Source organism: Choloepus didactylus, chromosome 3, assembly GCF_015220235.1.
Source record: "Choloepus didactylus isolate mChoDid1 chromosome 3, mChoDid1.pri, whole genome shotgun sequence".
Lineage (NCBI taxonomy): Eukaryota > Metazoa > Chordata > Mammalia > Pilosa > Megalonychidae > Choloepus > Choloepus didactylus.
In genome coordinates this window covers 181795673-181816668 of record NC_051309.1, presented here as the reverse complement: position 1 = coordinate 181816668, position 20996 = coordinate 181795673, and the positions used below count along the sequence as shown (strand labels likewise).

Here is a 20996-nt window from a genome sequence, read left to right as displayed (position 1 = left end):
ACCATCAGCAAGTCTTTCCCTTCTGTCAAAACCCACATTAACTTTCACTTGTCACTTCTCTACCCTTGCTCATATTTATTAGTTCGTTGATTCAATACCTTGTAGAAAGAAATTAAACACATATGCTAAAGGTTTCTTTGGGGTATTCAGTGTATTTGACATTGAAAATGTTTTGCCATTTTAGGCACCAGGGCAGGAGGTGTCTGAGATACAGGTATGTTCCAGTATGAAAACAAATGTTTTCAACTTAGGATTTTTAATTATCATATTTCATTGTATCTAAGATGCCATCTATTATAAATAAGCCCAATTTCAGGGATGATAAACTAAGAAAAAGGGCAGCTGGCCATGGTAAGATACAAACAATTATTAGATACATCATAATTTAGAGAAATGAAAGGTATCTTTGAATCTATGAAGAATAATGTCTGTTCTCTTTCCTATTGCCTGCACTAACCATCACACTATCCCATCTCAATAATGGGAGAGTACTAAAAATACAAGGCTACTTATCATTTGTCTGAAATGTTCTAAGGGCTTAATTTTGCTATCATTTGATTCCTAATAAATGACATAATCACACTAGGAAGAGGATGAAAAATCAGCAGTTTGGAAAAGGAGATTCAAATATCTCTCTGAGTCCATAATCTCTAATCTTTTCACCAAGCAAGTTATATACATGTATTTGCACTGGAGTGATTGAAGGATAAAAGTATATTTGGCACTTCACTCAGTTTATCTGTCTGTACCTCTAGAAAATTTGGGAGAGATGGACAGAAATGATTTCTCTTTTTGTTTTTCTGTATCAAATTTTATCAAAGTAAAATGTAAACATGGTTTTAAAGAATGAAATAGTGCTGAAGGTATATAACAAAATAATAATAATCTCTTACCCTTTAAATTCTCCCCAGATGTATCTGTCATTTTTTAAACCATTATTCTGACTTTTACCTATCTATATATTTCTAAATGAAGTATATACACTGCTAACTATTAATTTATAAGTTTTTTATATATTTTCTATTATCACTAGTGAGGATTTGGTTGTTTTACATAGTCTGACCTGTTGCTTTGCCTATCCTCCAATATATGTAATCACAATTTTTATTAAATTAAAAAAGTTGACATTATTATGCCTTGCTCCTATTATTCATATCTGAGCATTATTGTGTACTGTGATCACATTTTCATCCTTACCTTTCCTCTTAAAATTAATAATTAGACAATTCATTTCATTTGCTTAGTTTCCTTTCTATTTATTGTTAATAATACAAAGGTATTTATTGCCCCACCCCCATTCCAATACAATTTGCAGCAACATCAATCACATAAGATAATCTAGTGTTCTCTAGGGAAACAGAACCAACAGAAGATATCTGCAAATAGTATGAAATTTTATAAAAGTGTCTCATACAACCGTGGGGATACATGAGTCCAAATTCTGTAGGGCAGCCTGCAAGCTGGCACTTAAAGAATGTTTTTGATGAATTCCCCAGGAGAAGCTGGCTGGCTGAAGTAGAGTCAAAAGTTCTCTCTTCAGACTGCTGACGTCATTACCTTCCCCTTAAAAGCCTTTAACTGATTAGATTAAACATCTCTCATTGTGGAAGACACTCTCCTTAGCCAACTGTAGACTCAATCACCCATAGAGCCAATCAATGTACTGATGATTTAAGTCTACGAAATGTCCTCACAGCAACAGATAAATCAGTGTTTGCTTGACCAGACAACTGGGCACCATCACTTGGGCAAGCTGACAAATGAACTAACCATCACACTATCAGTTCCATTATTTTCTTGGAAATACCCCTACTAAACACAACCTTGCCCATTCTATCAGTGTTGCTGTTGCACAGCTGTGATCTTTGGGCATTCTTTTTGGAGTACATTGGAATTCATTTACTTTTTTCCATTGGTGGCTTCCCTTTTTCTCATATCTTTCTCTTTTTTTTATTTACTTACTTCTTAAGGGAAAGAACAGCTTCCATTAGTTTTGTCAGATTAAAAACATGGCAATTGCATGCCTGATTGAGCCTTACTGCCCCACTGTATTAGGCCTGGTACATTGTCACTAGTCCAGCATTACACTTCACTACCATTTTGGAAATATCCTTGTCTTCTCTCCTGATTAGATATCCAGTTTTCTGTATCTCTTGACTGTCTATCATTTGCTTGTATTGCTGGAGGACATCTTCCAGTAGCTTCCTGAGAAACAGTGTATTGAAAGCTATATTTTTGAAACTTTGAATGTCTGAAAATATTTTATTTATTCCCATACTTCATTGATAATTTGGCTGGGTAAAAAATTCTAGATTGGAAATAATTTTCATTGAGAGAATTGAAGGCATTGCTTTATTGTCATCTTGCTTCCAGTGTTGATGTTGAGGAAGCCAAAGCCATTTTTATTTTTATACTTTGCAAATAAGAAGAATTTTTTCTTTCTGAAATTTTTTTAGACTTTTCCTTTGTTTTTATTTACAAAACACTTTGCTTTACTGTGGGTATGTTTCAATCTGTTGTTCTGGATTCCAGGTAGGCCTTTTTAATTTGGACACTAACGAACTTCAGTTATGGGGAACTTTGGTTAGATTATCTAACTTCAGTTAGATTATTTCTTGGATGATTGCCTACCCTCTGCTATCAGTTCAATTTTTCTTGCACTTTTATGCAGATGTTGGACTTCTGGACAAGTAATTGAATTTTCCTATCTTTTCTTTCCCATTTTCTATCTCTTTTACTTTTTATTCCATTTCTGAGAGATTGCATTGACTTTATCTTCCACCTGTACTATGCAACCAAAGGCAGATTGCCAGGCAGCACCCATAACAGACCTGGTTGAGCAGCTATCATTGTGGAAAACACAGTGACAGGATCAGTAGGAAGTTTGGGACTCTCCATTGTTCACTACATTCTAAGACTTGACTGGACTTTGGATTTGAGAGAGGGATCCTGATAATGTGGGAAAATCTTTAGTCAATTCAGCGTTTTTGGTGGGAGGTGGGCATTTGGCCATCTCCTAGTAAAATCAGGAGACTGAGGTCCAAGACCTTTTATTATGGCTATACAACATTGCATTTAAGCTGCAGGATTTGCAACATTGGCATTTTGGTATGTGGGGTTTGGAGGTAGGGCTGGTATCAGACCTCATAGTTGTTCAGTTTTCTTCAAACTTTGAAGGAGGCTAACTCCTCTAACATCACCTGAAGGTGTTCAGTATTAAATAACTGACCTAAGTTAACCTTTACCTTTCAGTCTATGCCCTGACTACAAAGGTGGTATCTAAGCATGGGTGTCTAAACACCACAATGTACTCTATAAGCAGCCATTATAATTTTAATATACGGTGGCTGGTAGCCGAAGAAAACACTGGATAAGGAATTTGATGAGCACACTAGAAGGCAGATTTTGCTCCCTGTGGCCATCAGCTTAAGAATATTCTAAGACCCTGGAAGTAAAATGTGGTGTTCAGTCTGGTCTTTTTTAATATATTTTATCATTTTATTAGGAATATTTCCAAATGGGTTACATAGAAGCTTATTCATTGAGTTTGATGAGTTTGCCAAAAAACCTTTAATGAAAATATGCCCACCAATAAACAACAAAAACATCAGAACTCTCATATACTGGGCAAAGAGTCAAGCTGATACCACAAACAATGGGCAACTTAAAAAAGATATAATATAAAGGTTGACAATCTGCTGAGTATTAAAAACAATCTCAATATGAATTTTTTGCAACCAGCACAGAACTAATATCTATCAGTTCCAAACCACATCAAGGTAAATTTGATTGACGGAAGCCAGAAGTCAATAATGGGAGAGAAAAAATGTTCCTCAGTGCAAGAGATCTGAGTAACGTTTTAGAGCATTTCCCTAACTGGCATAAGCAGTATTAGAAAACCTTTTTGGCAAGGCAGAGGAATAAATATGAATAGAATGCTATGTTTTTAAATCTGTAGACTGTCCCAGGAATGATAAATGTATCAGTAAAGTAGCAAGGGGTTACTTTAAAACGTTATTTGTTGTGGGTTCAAAAAACATTCAAAATATATTTAAAGGTGTCAGAAATTTCTCTGTCCAGACATTTAGGCTTAAGGGAAGTAAAATTTAAAAAGGACTTTTTTCCAAGTTAAGGAGAATTTCTTTAAAACCAAGCATATTGCTAAATAGCAACACTGCATTTGTTGAACAATAATTTGGTACAACAAAATAAGTTTTAGATGCATAATATTCTGCCCATACAAGTCTCAGATACTGTTTAATAACCAAGATGCAAACGAATTTTGTTGTAACAAGTCTAGACCAATTCTATCACACATGTCCTTGGTGAAATAATCCAGTTTCATTTAACATTTTGAAAGCTAATTTGATAGCTAGTCAAGTCCCTACAGACCAGTTCCTTGTGTAGCACAAGTGGCTTGGACATACCATGTTCTGATATGAAGGGACTGAAGATCTAATTTACCTGTCATTTTACTGATGGCCATAGCATTTGGCAAATTCTGTTTGCAAAAAGCAGCAACACTGCATCTGGCAATTCATCTTGCTGAAGCATTTTCGGCAGCTCTTCTGCTCCTTCTTGCATTCTTTCACCATCATAGCTATCTACCACAAAATAAGACCCTGGGAAGCTTGGAAGTAATGCCTCCAGAGAGGCCAAAGTGTGAAACAAATGCACAAATATTCTACTGTTTCCACATTAAAACCAATGGTAGGAATGATGGTGACTCTCTCTCCTGACTTCAGTTTATACAGAATGGTGAATATACAGATATATGGTGAATTTCAATTTTGCCAGTAGCATCCAATCCAAGCATCAAAATACACATCTGCTTCATGCCGAAGAGGCAGAAGAGGGAGGAGATGATGAGGTCCGTGGCAGCGGTGGCACTTGGGATGGGCAGGAGCAGAGGGTCTTGTGGCACCCCCGGGCATTTTCCTTTCACGCTCAGGCAAACTGAGTGAGGGGGAAGACAAAGAGCTGAAGAAGGAAGGTTGCTGCAGAGTGCCCCGCCGGCTGTGTCAGACAAAGCTCCAAGACCAGGGCGGGAACTAGCGGGGCAAGGACCTGCTCCGCAATGGCACGACTCGCTGGTTCTGGCGTTAGAAGTCCTGCTGTGCCCCGTCATGCAGCGGCCGCGGCCACCTGGTCAGTCTTAGTCATTGGAACCTGACAGGGTTCAGAGATTTGCAGAGGACCAGCTCCTTTTCTGAGTGGCCATCTTGCAGGGTTGAGCTTTGGACAAGTTCAGCCTTACCTCTCAGGCACTTGGTCTGATTTTCTTTTTATTTTTTGATATGTTGTTTTAGTTTTATAAAGGTACCTTAGATAAGTGTTTTCATGGTTGAAATCTTTTCAGATCTTGTTGAAGATATCAGCAATACATTTTTTTTTGTAAAGTTTCCTTTTCCCTGTAGTGTCTGTTTCCTCCAATTACTGCCCCCACCCCAATTCCCTAGGACTAAAAAGCAAAAGAAGCAAAGTGGTATCTCAGACAGTGAGAAGTTTATCCCAAATCCAATGTTTAAATCAAGCGGTCTTGGCTTGTCTTCTTCGAACTCTTTTGTAGCTTGATGTGGGTGAGCCATTTTGGGAGGACTTTTGAGTATCGGTATCTTAAGTCTTCCCTCCTGATATGATCACAGTCCCCAAAGTGTACTTCAGTCTCCTGCCTGGAGGGTGAGGTCTGGTTGCTAAGTTACCCGAGCCTAGTTGAGAAAGAGTCCAGCAAGTCTCTGTCTTCAGGATTCAATACTCTTATATGGTCCCTTAGCTCTGGTTTTGTCCTTGTATCCACTCTCTCACCGGTGTCTGATGTCTCTCCCCCACTCCCGCTCGCTGACCCTTTGTTTAATCCTCTTAGGTAAATAAATCTCCATACATTCTAGAGTGGTGAGGGCCAGTGATCTGGAGAACTAATTGTTCTCAAATAGATGTAGTCTACTCTTCTTTATTTTAGTGACCCCTTCACTCTAAATTCCAGATGTGCTGCTAATTACTGGGCTGTTAAAGAATATGCATTCAAAATCAGTTTGGCTCTTAGCTTCCCCAGTATGGGCTTCAGATATGCCTCCATCCACCTGCTTCTTAGATTCTAAGTTTTTGTCACTGTTTTCTGCTCTACTGTTTTTCCAAGTTTTGGGATTTACAACTTGAAAAAAATCTATTTACTGTAGTGATAGTGGGGTTTGGGGAACACAGTTAGATTAATATGTTCAATGTTTATCTTAACCTGGAATGACAAAGGGTTTCAGCCTTAAAAAACATCTTGGGCTCATGTGATGTTAAGCTTTACATTTATGTAATTAATAATAAAAGGCATGAATTGACAACTAATATTAATAAAAGCAAAAGCAGTTAACATTTATGAGCACTTGTTATGGTGCATTTTATTTTATTTTATTTTATTTTTTTTTTTTTCATGGTTTGCCAAACAGTAAGTTTTATTTGCTCAGATTCTTTATAGTCTTGTGCAAACAGGTTCTATGTGCAAAGGCAAGGGCAAGCTCCAAGAGATCAATCAAAACAAGACCCAGCCCATGGCAAAATACACCTAACTGCTTGCAAGGAGATCTAGCTGTCAGGAGAATGTCCCTTTATCATTCAGCAGAGCAACACACACTTAAAACAAAACAAAACAAAACAAAACAAAACAAAACAAAACAAAAAACACCTATTAGGTGCCAGATACTGTACCTCCTTGTACAACATCATCCTGTACACAGAAAAATCTTATATTAACTTCAAATCTGTATAAATCGAATATTGTGATAATCCAGGAAAATGCTAACCTGTATTTGACTATATCTTTTTTTATCATCATTTTATTGAGATATATTCACATACCACGCAGTCATACAAAGCAAATCGTACTTTCGATTGTTTACAGTACCATTACATAGTTGTACATTCATCACCTAAATCAATCCCTGACACCTTCATTAGCACACACACAAAAATAACAAGAATAATAATTAGAGTGAAAAAGAGCAATTGAAGTAAAAAAGAACACTGGGTACCTATGTCTGTTTGTTTCCTTCCCCTATTTTTCTACACATCCATCCATAAACTAGACAAAGTGGAGTGTGGTCCTTATGGCTTTCCCAATCCCATTGTCACCCCTCATAAGCTACATGTTTATACAACTGTCTTCGAGATTCATGGGTTCTGGGTTGTAGTTTGATAGTTTCAGGTATCCACCACCAGCTACCCCAATTCTTTAGAACCTAAAAAGGGTTGTCTAAAGTGTGCATAAGAGTGCCCACCAGAGTGACCTCTCGGCTCGTTTTGGAATCTCTCTGCCACTGAAGCTTATTTCATTTCCTTTCACATCCCCCTTTTGGTCAAGGAGATGTTCTCCGTCCCATGATGCCGGGTCTACATTCCTCCCCGGGAGTCATATTCCACGTTGCCAGGGAGATTCACTCCCCTGGGTGTCTGATCCCACGTAGGGGGGAGGGCAGTGATTTCACCTTTCAAGTTGGCTTAGCCAGAGAGAGAGGGCCACATCTGAGCAACAAAGAGGCATTCAGGAGGAGACTCTTAGGCACAAATATAGGGAGGCCTAGCCTCTCCTTTGCAGCAACTGTCTTCCTAAGGGTAAAACTTATGGTAGAGGGCTCAACTCATCAAACCACCAGTCCCCTATGTCTGTGGTCATGTTAGCAACCATGGAGGTGGGGTAGGCGAATACCCCTGCATTCTCCACAGGTTCCTCAAAGGGGCACTACATCTTTTTTTTTTCCTTGTTTTTCTTTTTTTTTTTTTTTTTTTTTAACTTTCCCTTCTTTTTTAAATCAACTGTATGAAAAAAAAAGTTAAAAAGAAAACAAACATACAATAAAAGAACATTTCAAAGAGACCATAACAAGGGAGTAAGAAAAAGACAACTAACCTAAGATAACTGCTTAACTTCCAACATGTTCCTACTTTACCCCAAGAAAGTTACATAATATAGCAACATTTCTGTGAACTTGTTCCTACTATATCCATCAGAAATTAACAGACCGTAGTCATTTCTGGGCATCCCCAGAACGTTAAATAACTTATCTGTTCTTCTTGGATTATTGTTCCCCCTTCCTTAATTGCTCTCTACTGCTAGTTCCCCTACATTCTACATTATAAACCATTTGTTTTACATTTTTCAAAGTTCACATTAGTGGTAGCATATAATATTTCTCTTTTTGTGCCTGGCTTATTTCGCTCAGCATTATGTCTTCAAGGTTCATCCATGTTGTCATATGTTTCACGAGATCGTTCCTTCTTACTGCTGCGTAGTATTCCATCGTGTGTATATACCACATTTTATTTATCCACTCATCTGTTGAAGGACATTTGGGTTGTTTCCATCTCTTGGCAATTGTGAATAATGCTGCTATGAACATTGGCGTGCAGATATCTGTTCGTGTCACTGCTTTCCGATCTTCCGGGTATATACCGAGAAGTGCAATCGCTGGATCGAATGGTAGCTCTATATCTAGTTTTCTAAGGAACTGCCAGACTGACTTCCAGAGTGGCTGAACCATTATACAGTCCCACCAACAATGAATAAGAGTTCCAATTTCTCCACATCCCCTCCAGCATTTGTAGTTTCCTGTTTGTTTAATGGCAGCCATTCTAACCGGTGTTAGATGGTATCTCATTGTGGTCTTAATTTGCATCTCTCTAATAGCTAGTGAAGCTGAACATTTTTTCATGTGTTTCTTGGCCATCTGTATTTCCTCTTCAGAGAACTGTCTTTTCATATCTTTTGCCCATTTTATAATTGGGCTGTCTGTACTATTGTCATTGAGTTGTAGGATTTCTTTATATATGCAAGATATCAGTCTTTTGTCAGATACATGGTTTCCAAAAATTTTTTCCCATTGAGTTGGCTGCCTCTTTACCTTTTTGAGAAATTCCTTTGAGGTGCAGAAACTTCTAAGCTTGAGGAGTTCCCATTTATCTATTTTCTCTTTTGTTGCTTGTGTTTTGGGTGTAAAGTCTAGGAAATGGCCGCCTAATACAAGGTCTTCAAGATGTTTTCCTACATTATCTTCTAGGAGTTTTATGGTACTTTCTTTTATATTGAGATCTTTGGTCCATTTTGAGTTAATTTTTGTGTAGGGGGTGAGGTAGAGGTCCTCTTTCATTCTTTTGGATATGGATATCCAACTCTCCCAGCCCCATTTGTTGAAAAGACCATTATGACTCAGTTCAGTGACTTTGGGGGCCTTATCAAAGATCAGTCGGCCATAGATCTGAGGGTCTATCTCTGAATTCTCAATACGATTCCATTGATCTATATGTCTATCTTTGTGCCAGTACCATGCTGTTTTGGCAACTGTGGCTTTATAATAAGCTTCAAAGTCAGGGAGTGTAAGTCCTCTCACTTCGTTTTTCTTCTTTAGAGTGTCTTTAGCAATTCGAGGCATCTTCCCTTTGCAAATAAATTTGATAACTAGCTTTTCCAAGTCTGCAAAGTAGGTTGTTGGAATTTTGATTGGGATTGCATTGAATCTGTAGATGAGTTTGGGTAGAATTGACATCTTAATGACATTTAGCCTTCCTATCCATGAACATGGAATATTTTTCCATCTTTTAAGGTCCCCTTCTATTTCTTTTAGTAGAGTTATGTAGTTTTCTTTGTATAGGTCTTTTACATCTTTGGTTAAGTTGATTCCTAGGTACTTGATTTTTTTAGTTGCTATTGAAAATGGTATCTTTTTCTTGAGTGTCTCTTCAGTTTGTTCATTTCTAGCATATAGAAACATTACTGACTTATGTGCATTAATCTTGTATCCTGCTACTTTGCTAAATTTGTTTATTAGCTCTAGTAGCTGTATCGTTGATTTCTCAGGGTTTTCTAGATATAAGATCATATCATCTGCAAACAATGACAGTTTTACTTCTTCTTTTCCAATTTGGATGCCTTTTATTTCTTTGTCTTGCCGGATTGCCCTGCTTAGCACTTCCAGCACAATGTTGAATATCAGTGGTGACAGCGGGCATCCTTGTCTTGTTCCTGATCTTAGAGGGAAGGCTTTCAGTCTCTCACCATTGAGTACTATGCTGGCTGTGGGTTTTTCATATATGCTCTTTATCATGTTGAGGAAGTTTCCTTCAATTCCTACCTTTTGAAGTGTTTTTATCAAAAAGGGATGTTGGATTTTGTCAAATGCTTTTTCAGCATCTATTGAGATGATCAATTGATTTTTCCCTTTCGAGTTTTTAATGTGTTGTAATACATTGATTGTTTTTCTTATGTTGAACCATCCTTGCATGCCTGGAATGAACCCCACTTGGTCATGGTGTATGATTTTTTTAATGTGTCTTTGGATTCGAATTGCAAGTATTTTGTTAGGATTTTTGCATCTATATTCATTAGGGAGATTAGCCGGTAGTTTTCCTTTTTTGTAGCATCCTTGCCTGGTTTTGGTATTAGATTGATGTTAGCTTCATAAAATGAGTTAGGTAGTGTTCCATTTTTTTCAATATTTTGAAAGAGTTTGAGTAAGATTGGTGTCAGTTCTTTCTGGAAAGTTTGGTAGAATTCCCCTGTGAAGTCATCTGGCCCTGGGCATTTATTTGTGGGAAGATTTTTGATTTCTGATTGGATCTCTTTGCTTGTGATGGGTTGGTTGAGGTCTTCTATTTCTTCTCTGGTCAGTCTAGGTTGTTCATATGTTTCCAGGAAATTGTCCATTTCTTCTACATTATGCAGTTTGTTGCCATACAGTTGTTCGTAATATCCTCTTATAATTTTTTTAATTTCTTCAGGATCTGCAGTTATGTCACCTTTTTCATTCATTATTTTGTTTATATGGGTCTTCTCTCTTTTTGATTTTGTCAGTCTAGCTAGGGGCTTGTCAATCTCGTTGATCTTCTCAAAGAACTAACTTTTGGTGATATTTATCCTCTCTATTGTTTTTTTGTTCTCTATGTCATTTATTTCTGCTTTAATCCTTGTTATTTCTTTTGTTGTACTTGGTTTAGGATTGGTTTGCTGTTCATTTTCTAGCTTCTTCAGTTGATCCATTAGTTCTTTGATTTTGGCTCTTTCTTCCTTTTTAATATATGCGTTTAGTGCTATAAATTTCCCCCTTAGCACTGCTTTTGCTGCATCCCATAGGTTTTGGTATGTTGTGTTCTCATTTTCATTCGCCTCTATATATTTAGCAATTTCTCTTGCTATTTCTTCTTTAACCCACTGATTGTTTAGGAGTGTGTTGTTTATCCTCCAGGTATTTGTGAATTTTCTAAGTCTCTGATGGTTATTGACTTCTAATTGTATTCCATTGTGGTCAGAGAATGTGCTTTGAATAATTTCAATCTTTTTAAATTTATTGAGGCTTGTTTTATGTCCCAGCATATGATCTATTCTGGAGAAAGTTCCGTGAGCACTAGAAAAGTATGTGTATCCTGGTGATTTGGGATGTAATGTCCTGTATATGTCTGTTAAATCTAATTCATTTATCAGATTGTTTAGGTTATCAACTTCCTTATTGGTCTTCTGTCTGGTTGATCTATCTATAGGAGAGAGTGATGTGTTGAAGTCTCCCACAATTATTGTGGAAACATCAATTGCTTCCTTTAGTTTTTCCAGTGTTTCTCTCATGTATTTTGTGGCACCTTGGTTGGGTGCATAGACATTTACGATTGTTATTTCTTCTTGTTGAATCGCCCCTTTTATTAGTATGTAGTGGCCTTCTTTGTCTCTCAAAACATCCCTGCATTTGAATTCTATTTTATCTGAGATTAATATTGCTACACCTGCTTTCTTTTGGCTGTAGCTTGCATGAAATATTTTTTTCCATCCTTTAACTTTCAGTTTCTTTGTGTCCCTGTGTCTAAGATGAGTCTCTTGTATGCAACATATTGATGGTTCATTTTTTTTGATCCATTCTGCAAATCTATATCTTTTAATTGGGGAGTTTAATCCATTTACATTCAACGTTATAATCGTGAAGGCATTTCTTGAATCGGCCATCTTATCCTTTGGTTTATGTTTGCCATATTTTTCCCTCTCTCTATTAATATCCTTTATTGTACCCATACCGAATCTCTTTAGTACTGAACCTTTCTGCAAGTCTCTCTGTCCTGTCTGTTTCTCTGTCTTTAGGGCTCCCTTTAGTATCTCCAGTAGGGCAGGTCTCTTGTTAGCAAATTCTCTCAGCATTTGTTTGTCTGTGAAAAATTTAAGCTCTCCCTCAAATTTGAAGGAGAGCTTTGCTGGATAAAGTATTCTTGGCTGGAAATTTTTCTCACTCAGAATTTTAAATATATCGTGCCACTGCCTTCTCGCCTCCATGGTGGCTGCTGAGTAGTCACTACTTAGTCTTATGCTGTTTCCTTTGTATGTGGTGAATTGCTTTTCTCTTGCTGCTTTCAGAACTTGCTCCTTCTCTTCTGTGTTTGACAGTGTGATCAGTATATGTCTCGGAGTGGGTTTATTTGGATTTATTCTATTTGGAGTTCACTGAGCATTTATGATTTGTGTATTTATGTTGTTTAGAAGATTTGGGAAGTTTTCCCCAACAATTTCTTTGAATACTCTTCCTAGACCTTTACCCTTTTCTTCCCCTTCTGGGACACCAATGAGTCTTATATTTGGACATTTCATATTATCTATCATATCCCTGAGGTCCATTTCGATTTTTTCAATTTTTTTCCCCATTCTTTCTTTTATGCTTTCATTTTCCATTCTGTCATCTTTCAGGTCACTGATTCGTTGTTCAACTTCCTCTAGTCTTGTACTATGAGTGTCCAGAATCTTTTTAATTTGGTCAACAGTTTCTTTAATTTCCATAAGATCATCCATTTTTTTATTTAGTCTTGCAGTGTCTTCTTTATGCTCTTCTAGAGTCTTCTTGATTTCCTTTATATCCCGTACTATGGTCTCATTGTTCATCTTTAGTTCTTTGAGTAGCTGCTCTAGGTTCTGTGTCTCTTCTGGTCTTTTGATTTGGGTGCTTGGGCTTGGGTTATCCATATCGTCTGGTTTTTTATTATGCTTTATAATTTTCTGTTGTTTTTGGCCTCGTGGCATTTGCTGAACTTGACAGGGTTCTTTTAGGATTTGTAGACCTATTGAAGTCCTTATCTCTAATTTATCAGATGTACAGCTTCGTGGAGTACACTTTCTCTAACTAACCAGCAGGTGGCGTCCACGAGCCACCTGTTCTCCACAAGCCAGTTCTCCCCTGCTTAGCCTTTTTGGTGAGTGTGGGAGTGAGTCTTGTGGGGCCCAATTGGTGTACCAAGCTTGCGTGTGTAGTTGGTGTTGCCTGCCCTGTATGTGGGGCGTGTTTCTGGGCAGTTGGGGAGGCGGGTGGCCCTAACAATCAAATCTCCCTGATGATCCTAGAGTTTTAAAGCTGCTGCATTAGTCAAATCCTTCAGTTCAGTCCTGCCACACTTTGTCTCTGCCACTGACCCACAAGTCCTTGGTATTGGCGTATGGCTCCTGAGACTTGCAAGTGGGCCCCTCTTCCAGGCTGTGCACCCCGGGTCCTGTGTTGAGGGATGACTGTGCTATGTCACAGGTGAGTGCTGTCCCTCAGGGCAGTCCTGGGCTGCTGGGCTGTGTAGGGAGGCTCCCAGTCTGCTCAAATGATGGCTGAATGGGGCTTTGTTAATTCACACTGCTCCACCTTCCCAACTCTGGGACAATTAGCTGAGGTTGCAGGGAAGGCTAATGTCCACGCCCAGTTTTGTGGTGTGTGCCTGTTATCTGAAGCACTTCCGTCACACTGAGTTGTCTGGGGCATCTCTGGGCTATGGAGCTGGCGATGGGCAGGAGTGTTTCCTGTCCACCAGGATGGTGGCTGTGAGCTGACACCCCCCTTTTCTTGGGAAGTTGTGGTGTTTAGTGAATTTTCTCAGCCACTGGATTATTGCCTTTTGTCTCAGAGCTCTCTTAGTCCTGCTCTTGGCTTGAAGTGCCCAAATTGCAATTCTTTGAAGCTTTCTGTATTGGGCTTCTTAGAGTAATTGTTTTAGAAAAAAGAAAAAAGGATTAAAAAAAAAAAAAAAAAAGGGCCCTCCTCAGAGATCTAATGGGTTATTGAAATGCTAATAGACAAAGCAACCAGGGCCATTAAGGAAAGGTCCACAGGGCAGAGAGATCAGCTTTTCTTCGGGATTTGCTTATGCGCCTCAAGGCCTGAACTCCGCCCTTCCCCTTTCTGTGTTCACCAGAACTCCAAAAATCCTCTGCTTTTATTTTGGAGTTTTTCATGTTGTTTTTTTTCTATGCCTGTCTCCTCTCTGCTGGGCTGGCTGCTCTCAGATTCTCTGGTGTCTGGTCTCAGTCTATCTATGGTTGGAGTTTGGATCAGTAGAATGAGTTTCCGATAAGGGCTGCCACTGCAGTTCTCCCTTCTCCTTCCCGGAGCTGGCAGTCCCTCCTCCCACAGGACTGAGCCTGGCAGGGAGGGGCGCGGGTCCCCTGGCCGCAAAAACTTACAGATTTCGCTGATCTCAGCAGTTCGACATTTTCATGAGTGTTGTATGAAATATGCCCAAAGACAGATTGCTCTGTGGTGTCCAGTCCACGCAGTTCCTGGCTTTCTACCTACTTTCCTGGAGGAGTAACTAAAACTTACAGCTCACCAGTCTGCCATCTTGCCCCGCCTCCTCTATGGTGCATTTTATATGCCTTATCTCACTTCACCTCAGATCATCATTAGAAATTGTTTTGCATATGAGGAAGATGAAGCATTAAATGGTTAGCTAACTTGCCATACTTCACAGAGTTGATATGTGGTGAATGTCAAATTCAAACCCATCAGTCTGGCTCCAGATTTTCTGTTTCTATTGTTGTGGTGGTGGCAGTGGTGGTTTTCGTTTGTTTTTTTACCCTTATGCCATACAACCTCACCAAATCAGCATACTGAAAGAATGGGGTTGGATTACCTCTTCGGACGTTATGAGTCCAAAATATTTGGGTTCTGTAGTTGCCATGATAGATGAAAAGAAAGTGATTTTGGATCTGAATAAAAATGGAGGCAATATAATTTGTTACTTACTGATGTAGCAGAAGAGCAAATTGTTACAAATAAGAACAATTGATCTATATAATGAATGTGACTACTTAATATTTCTGAATTTTACATAATAGTTTAGTATACAAAGTTTTACCTAGGTATTACCAATAAATTGCAGTGTCAACAGTTGTCTAAATATCAGTATATATTATAAATATACGTTATTGGGAAAAAATAAGATCTATTTGAATGAACAATGATAAGTTGTCTGGTATGGATTATTTTAAGTGCAGCCAGCCCATAAACATCATAAGACTGATTAGGTGTATATTCTATTTGTAAGATAAGTGTGTTTAACATTATGTAGTAAAGTTAATCTTCCAGAATATTTACACCTGTCACCAACAATATGTTCCAGAAGATTTATTGTCTTAAATGGATGTGTTGAAGCATACACACACATTCATATTATCCACAGTGCTTTGTGGTATAAGCAACTGAAAACTGAACTAAAAATAAATCTGAAAATAAATTGATTCTTCATCTCCCATATAAATAAATCAAAGGTAAGGTGGCTACTGGCATGGCTAATTCAGTTACTTAATTATGTGACTTTGAACCTGCATTCTTTGTTTCTCTACCTTATGCCATTCTCAGTGTGACAGCTTTGAATGCAGCCTTTAGTGCATTGTGAGTGCACTGAAGTAATGTTACTGCAAGAAGAGATGAATGAACTATTGCTTTTGGTCACCTCTAAAAGTCTCTGTATGTGCCTCTGTCACAGATAAAATGAATCTTTAATAATGTTTTACTCTAGATATGAACAATTGTCAAAGTAACAAAAATATTAAAGACTCTCATTCCATCATAGAAATTTAGTGAAAAACTGAACATTAAATGAAAGAAGCACTCGGGGTGATAGAGGTGGTCTTAGGCTGGCACCTGATTGTGTTCATGGTTTTCTTACATCCCTATCCCGGGGATTATTACATATGGTCCTAATAGGTCTGTGGATATTGTATTTTTGTGAAGAAAATGAGACTGGTGGGCATTAAGCCTTGCATTGTACTTACCCAAAATCAATGGAAGAAGGATGACTTCTCAATGACAGGATGCTGAGATAATTGGTTTTTATTAAAACGTAAGTTTAGGATACCTTTAGAATCAAAGCTAACACCAGAATAAACTTCAGATTATTTCAAAAGTTAAATATTAAAAAGTAGCATCATCAAAAACCCAGTAGAAAAAATTGGTGTTTTATTTGTGGATGCCACCATGGTGAAGGACTCCTTAGCTTTAATCCCTTAAGCTGGCTGGGAACAGAAGGTGGGCAGGAGCCTCAGCACGAATTGGGAGGGTGGTATACAAAGCAGGGGTTCCTGGGTGCAGAGTGCAGGTTGGAATACATTTATTTTGAGTTCAGTCTTCCCCTGCTCCCTTGCCCCTTGCTTTTATTGTAATTTATGGATCCTTCCCACCCTGGTTGGGCCCAGCATTTGTGCCATGTGTTTAGTGACTTTTCTTATCGTTAGGGAGTAGGAGAAAGTGTTTTTCACTGACAAGGCAGAAAAATCCATGGCTTCCTTGATGTTGAATCAGTCACTGTGTTGCAGATATAGGTTATTCAATTAACACTGGTTGCACCATCCAGGAAAAATAATACATACATACATACATCATAAAATAAAATGATTTACAGTGGAACAGATGGATAAATTTGAATACATAAGCACATATTAAAAACTTTTTGTATCAAAAATCATATTTTAATATGTACAAACACTGAACATACATAAACCAAAATAGTAAGTGATTTTGTGGTTTATATTAAAAATATTATTTCCTATCCTTTTCTGTATTTTGCAGATTGCTGACAATGGCCATAACTTAGTTGTATGAACAAAACAAAACCACAAAGTTGGAAGCCTTTTTGAAAGGATTGATGATGTGTAGGAATGAGGTCAGTCTGCAGTATTATAATGCTGAGAACTAAGATAACCAAATTAAATTTTTATTTCAGATTTGAAAAAGCAGATACAGAAAAACCAAATTCTATCTAAAGAATTAATCTATTAAAATGATATGAATTTTTAATTTTTAAAATGAAAATGATGGCTTCTAAAATTTATTCTGTTCTCTTCATATTAAATTTTTAAAGTGATGCAAAGCTCAGGTTGAATAAAGCTTACTTTATATCAAATGTCATTTATTCAGATCATGCTATTTCTCTTTTCTTTACTTGATCCCATGGGTAAGAACAGTCTCAGAAAAAAATGACCATGGATATTCATGATTTCCACTTTCACTGAGTTTTTTTTTTAATTACTTCAAGGTAATATAGAGGGGCTGCAAGTTTCTCCCTGCCTTGTCTGTCTTTGCCTCCAAGAAGCACCTACATAATGAAGAGGATGGAGACTGAGGGACTGCATTCATGGCCAACTCAGTATTTTACATCAAAATTACTTATATTCATTATCTGGCAACAGCTTACCTGTGACCCCAGAATCTCAATGGCAGGCTTTTCTGTAGTCAAGGATGTTAATTGATATGCCAAGGAATCATGTGACTTGGTCAAGGTAATTCATTCATTGAATCATCCAATGATTATTGAGCACAGAGCCTAGGCATAGCTTATCACACTTACCCTTATCAGCAACAGAAATATAACACTGGATATACAATACAGAAATTTCTACTTTCTTGGAACTCAAATTCCAGTGTTAATGACCCAATTTTCCTAAATGCCATTCCAGTACACACACTATTTGGTAGCAATCCCTTAGCAATTGAAAATCTTGTTAATATGAGTAAGAACTCATATTGGGGAGTTATTTTTAAATCAGAAAACATTATATTTCTCAGTTTATATTTGTTGTTCAAATTCTCTTCAGCAATTCTAAATATACCTCAATTTTATTCAGCAAAAATAAACTCTGCTATTCTATTCAGAAAAATTATTTGAAAAAGTTTTGATGGATAATTAATATTGCAAACAGTGAATATTGGTGATAAAAATAAATATTTGGAAGCATTATGAAATATATAGAATATTTAATATGTTAATAAATTTCACTTTTACAGTTGATCACCTTACCTGAGTGCTTGTATTGCCACATTTATTTTGTTGTTCTTTTGGAATACATTATTGTTATATAAAATACAAAAGAAGTAAGGAAATTGAAAAACATTCATGATCATATAACTAGGATATAACCATTGGGTCATATCTTTATTTTTCTAGGATATATGTGATCAATCAATAATATTCACTGCATATTAAATGTTTTTAGATAATACGAATTTCTGTTTTCCCACTAATAACATGATCAGTGTATTATAATCATTTTCATATTATGTTTGAACTTTATATTTAAAAATATTAATGTTAGTTAACAGAAGGATTAATCAGACACAGTCTTATATAGCACAATTTTTTTTGAAACTCATGAGCTTATAACTGGAAGATTTATATATAAAAATAAAAAATAAAAATTTATAAAATCCAACTTTATAAGTTAAATATATTAAAATATATATCTTTTTACCTTCTTGTCTAGTTAAGTTTCCAATAACCAAGTATCATGAAAGAACAAAATTGAATCCACATTAATTTAACTTCATGTGTAGCTTTTAACAATATTTTGGCATATTTATCGTCAGATAAAATCAGGAAAGTATAAAGTTCTTTACCTTTCTTCTCTGAAATTCACAAAAAAGTAAAAAATTCTGTAGAAGTTGGATATTTTCATCACTTAACACCTATTCACATAGAAATGAGTGTAGGATTGGGGAAAAACATGAAAAATCAGCTGCCACCAAATTGTGAAAGGAATTTGTATTGTTCATTGCATCAATATAAACCCCAAAGAATTTCAGCCTCTAAGAAAATTTTAGAGGTGTATATACAATACCATGGGACCTTTCTAACTTTGAAAAGTAGGTCTGCTGTGAAATATGTAAAACACATAAAATTCTATTTATCTTCTGTTGGCAATTTGCTTCTCTTAGAAGTTTCTCTATGAAGGCATGAAGAGTTATGGATGCATGTCCTCCAAATAACTTTCTAGCCTAGTCTGCCAAATGTGAGGAGGTAGTTCCTCAAAAAAACAGGAAATACCACAACATACAACTCTTTTAGGTACCTGTTATTTTTACTTGGTCAGTTTTGCAATAGTATGCCCATGATTAATGGTAGTCTAGAAGCCATCTAGCAAATAAGTCATGATTGGCCTATTTGGGCTGGTTTAAAAGTAGGTATGTGGTCTTTCTCTCGCTAAGCCCAACTCAGCAAATAAATTCATTAACCTCCCCTTCAAAGGGATGTGACTCCCAGGAGAATGAATCTCCCTGGCAACGTGGGATGACTCCCAGGAATGAATCTGGCCCTGACAGTGAGGGATTAAAAATGCCTATTTAACCAAAAGGGGGGAAAAGAAAGGTAGCAAAATAAGGTTACAGTGGCTGAGAGATCCCAAATAGAGCCAAGAAGCTATTCTGGAGATTTCTCATATGCAAGCTCCAGCTAGACATCCCAAATGGTCACAGTATGCCATGTATTTACCAAACATTGTCCCCAAATACCTAGATCCCTACCTGAGATTTTATAAAAGAGTCACTCACTAAGTTTTATCTCTCAGAAACTTAAATCCGTCAGAGTGTTCCTATGCCAGACAAGTCCTAAAACCCAGAGCCAACAGCCTCTTTAAGAACAACAATCACTGCAGCCCCCTTCCCCATATTGTCAACATCCCCTTTCAGTATGAAAAAGTTAGGGTGGTCACTGCCTAGACACCCCTGAAGAGGGAGAAAGAGATTAAGTGAGAGGAAGGGGTAGCAACAAACAAGATAAGATTTAACAAAGGTCTATGAATACTGAAACTTCATATAAATATATATATAAATGTAGATAGATAGATGCTGGGGTGTTGGAATAGCTGGAAGAATGTAAATGACGTGGTGGAACTATAACATTCTTTGGCATTTGCTCTATAGTTACTCATTGAATCATGTTTTGAAAGTCTTCACCTTTCTGTATATACCCTTTATTTTATAATAAAGAAAGAACTGAAACTGTGGAACTGTAACCCATAACAGTTTTTGAAATTACCTGTATAATTGCATCAAAAGTTAACAGCTTTCTGTATGCATGTTATATTTTACAATAGTGGAAATAGCTGAAGTTGTGAAACTGTGACCAATGATATTCTTTGAAATTTGCTCTCTAACTACTTGTTAAATTGTACTTTGAAAGTTATCACTGTTATGTATATATATTAAAGTTCACAATAAAAAATGCATTAAAAAAGTAGGTATGTCTGCCCATGCACACACATTCAAAATTGTCTGTTCCTAGCTTGCATCAGAATCAACTGTAAATTCCTTGGCAACCTCCCAGAGTCTGTTGATCTCTTGGTCTGGGTAGACCCAAGGATTTGTAGTTCTAATAAGTTCCCAGATGACGCTGATGTTGATATTGATGATGGTCTTGAGAGCCACTGACTTAGAGGAAAAAAATGGACATGAACACATGTTAGTTAGTCCTTTCATTCCTCTATGCTTGTTGTGGGGGGAGCAGTTTATTTTAATTTACATTTTTCAATTGTTGTTTATAATGGGACACTGAAATAATAAATAATATAGATGTTGTTTTTAACTTATTGATAGGTCTTATCAAAGATGAAATGATACCTGGAACTGCACTATGCGTGCTAGAAAATGTATCTTTTCATTTGGTTATTCACATGGCAAGAATTTATTCAGCAGTAAATCTATATTAAAATAGATTCTGGGATATAAAATCAACTTTATTTCATACACAAATACACACTCGCAGAGAGACATTTGATATAAGACAATAAACACACTATCTCCACTTGGGAAAAAAAAAAAAGGTAAACTATTGCTTATGTGCCTGACTTCTGAATTGCCAATTTGGTATATTCCCTATGATATGGCTCATAGGATATCTTGGTAGTCAGAATATTCTTAAGAAGCTAAAACAAGTGACCTCTCTTTCTCTAGGGAGGCTGC

General features: G+C 37.0%; 1 protein-coding gene and 1 pseudogene across 3 annotated transcripts in view; one reads left to right on the top strand and one right to left on the bottom strand.

Moving 5' to 3' along the window:
- Positions 1–20996, top strand: part of SPOCK3 (SPARC (osteonectin), cwcv and kazal like domains proteoglycan 3) — a 505924-nt gene that overhangs the window by 89987 nt on the left and 394941 nt on the right. The gene's annotated exons all lie outside the window — the stretch shown is intronic.
- LOC119529101 lies at positions 4346–5128 on the bottom strand (annotated as a pseudogene).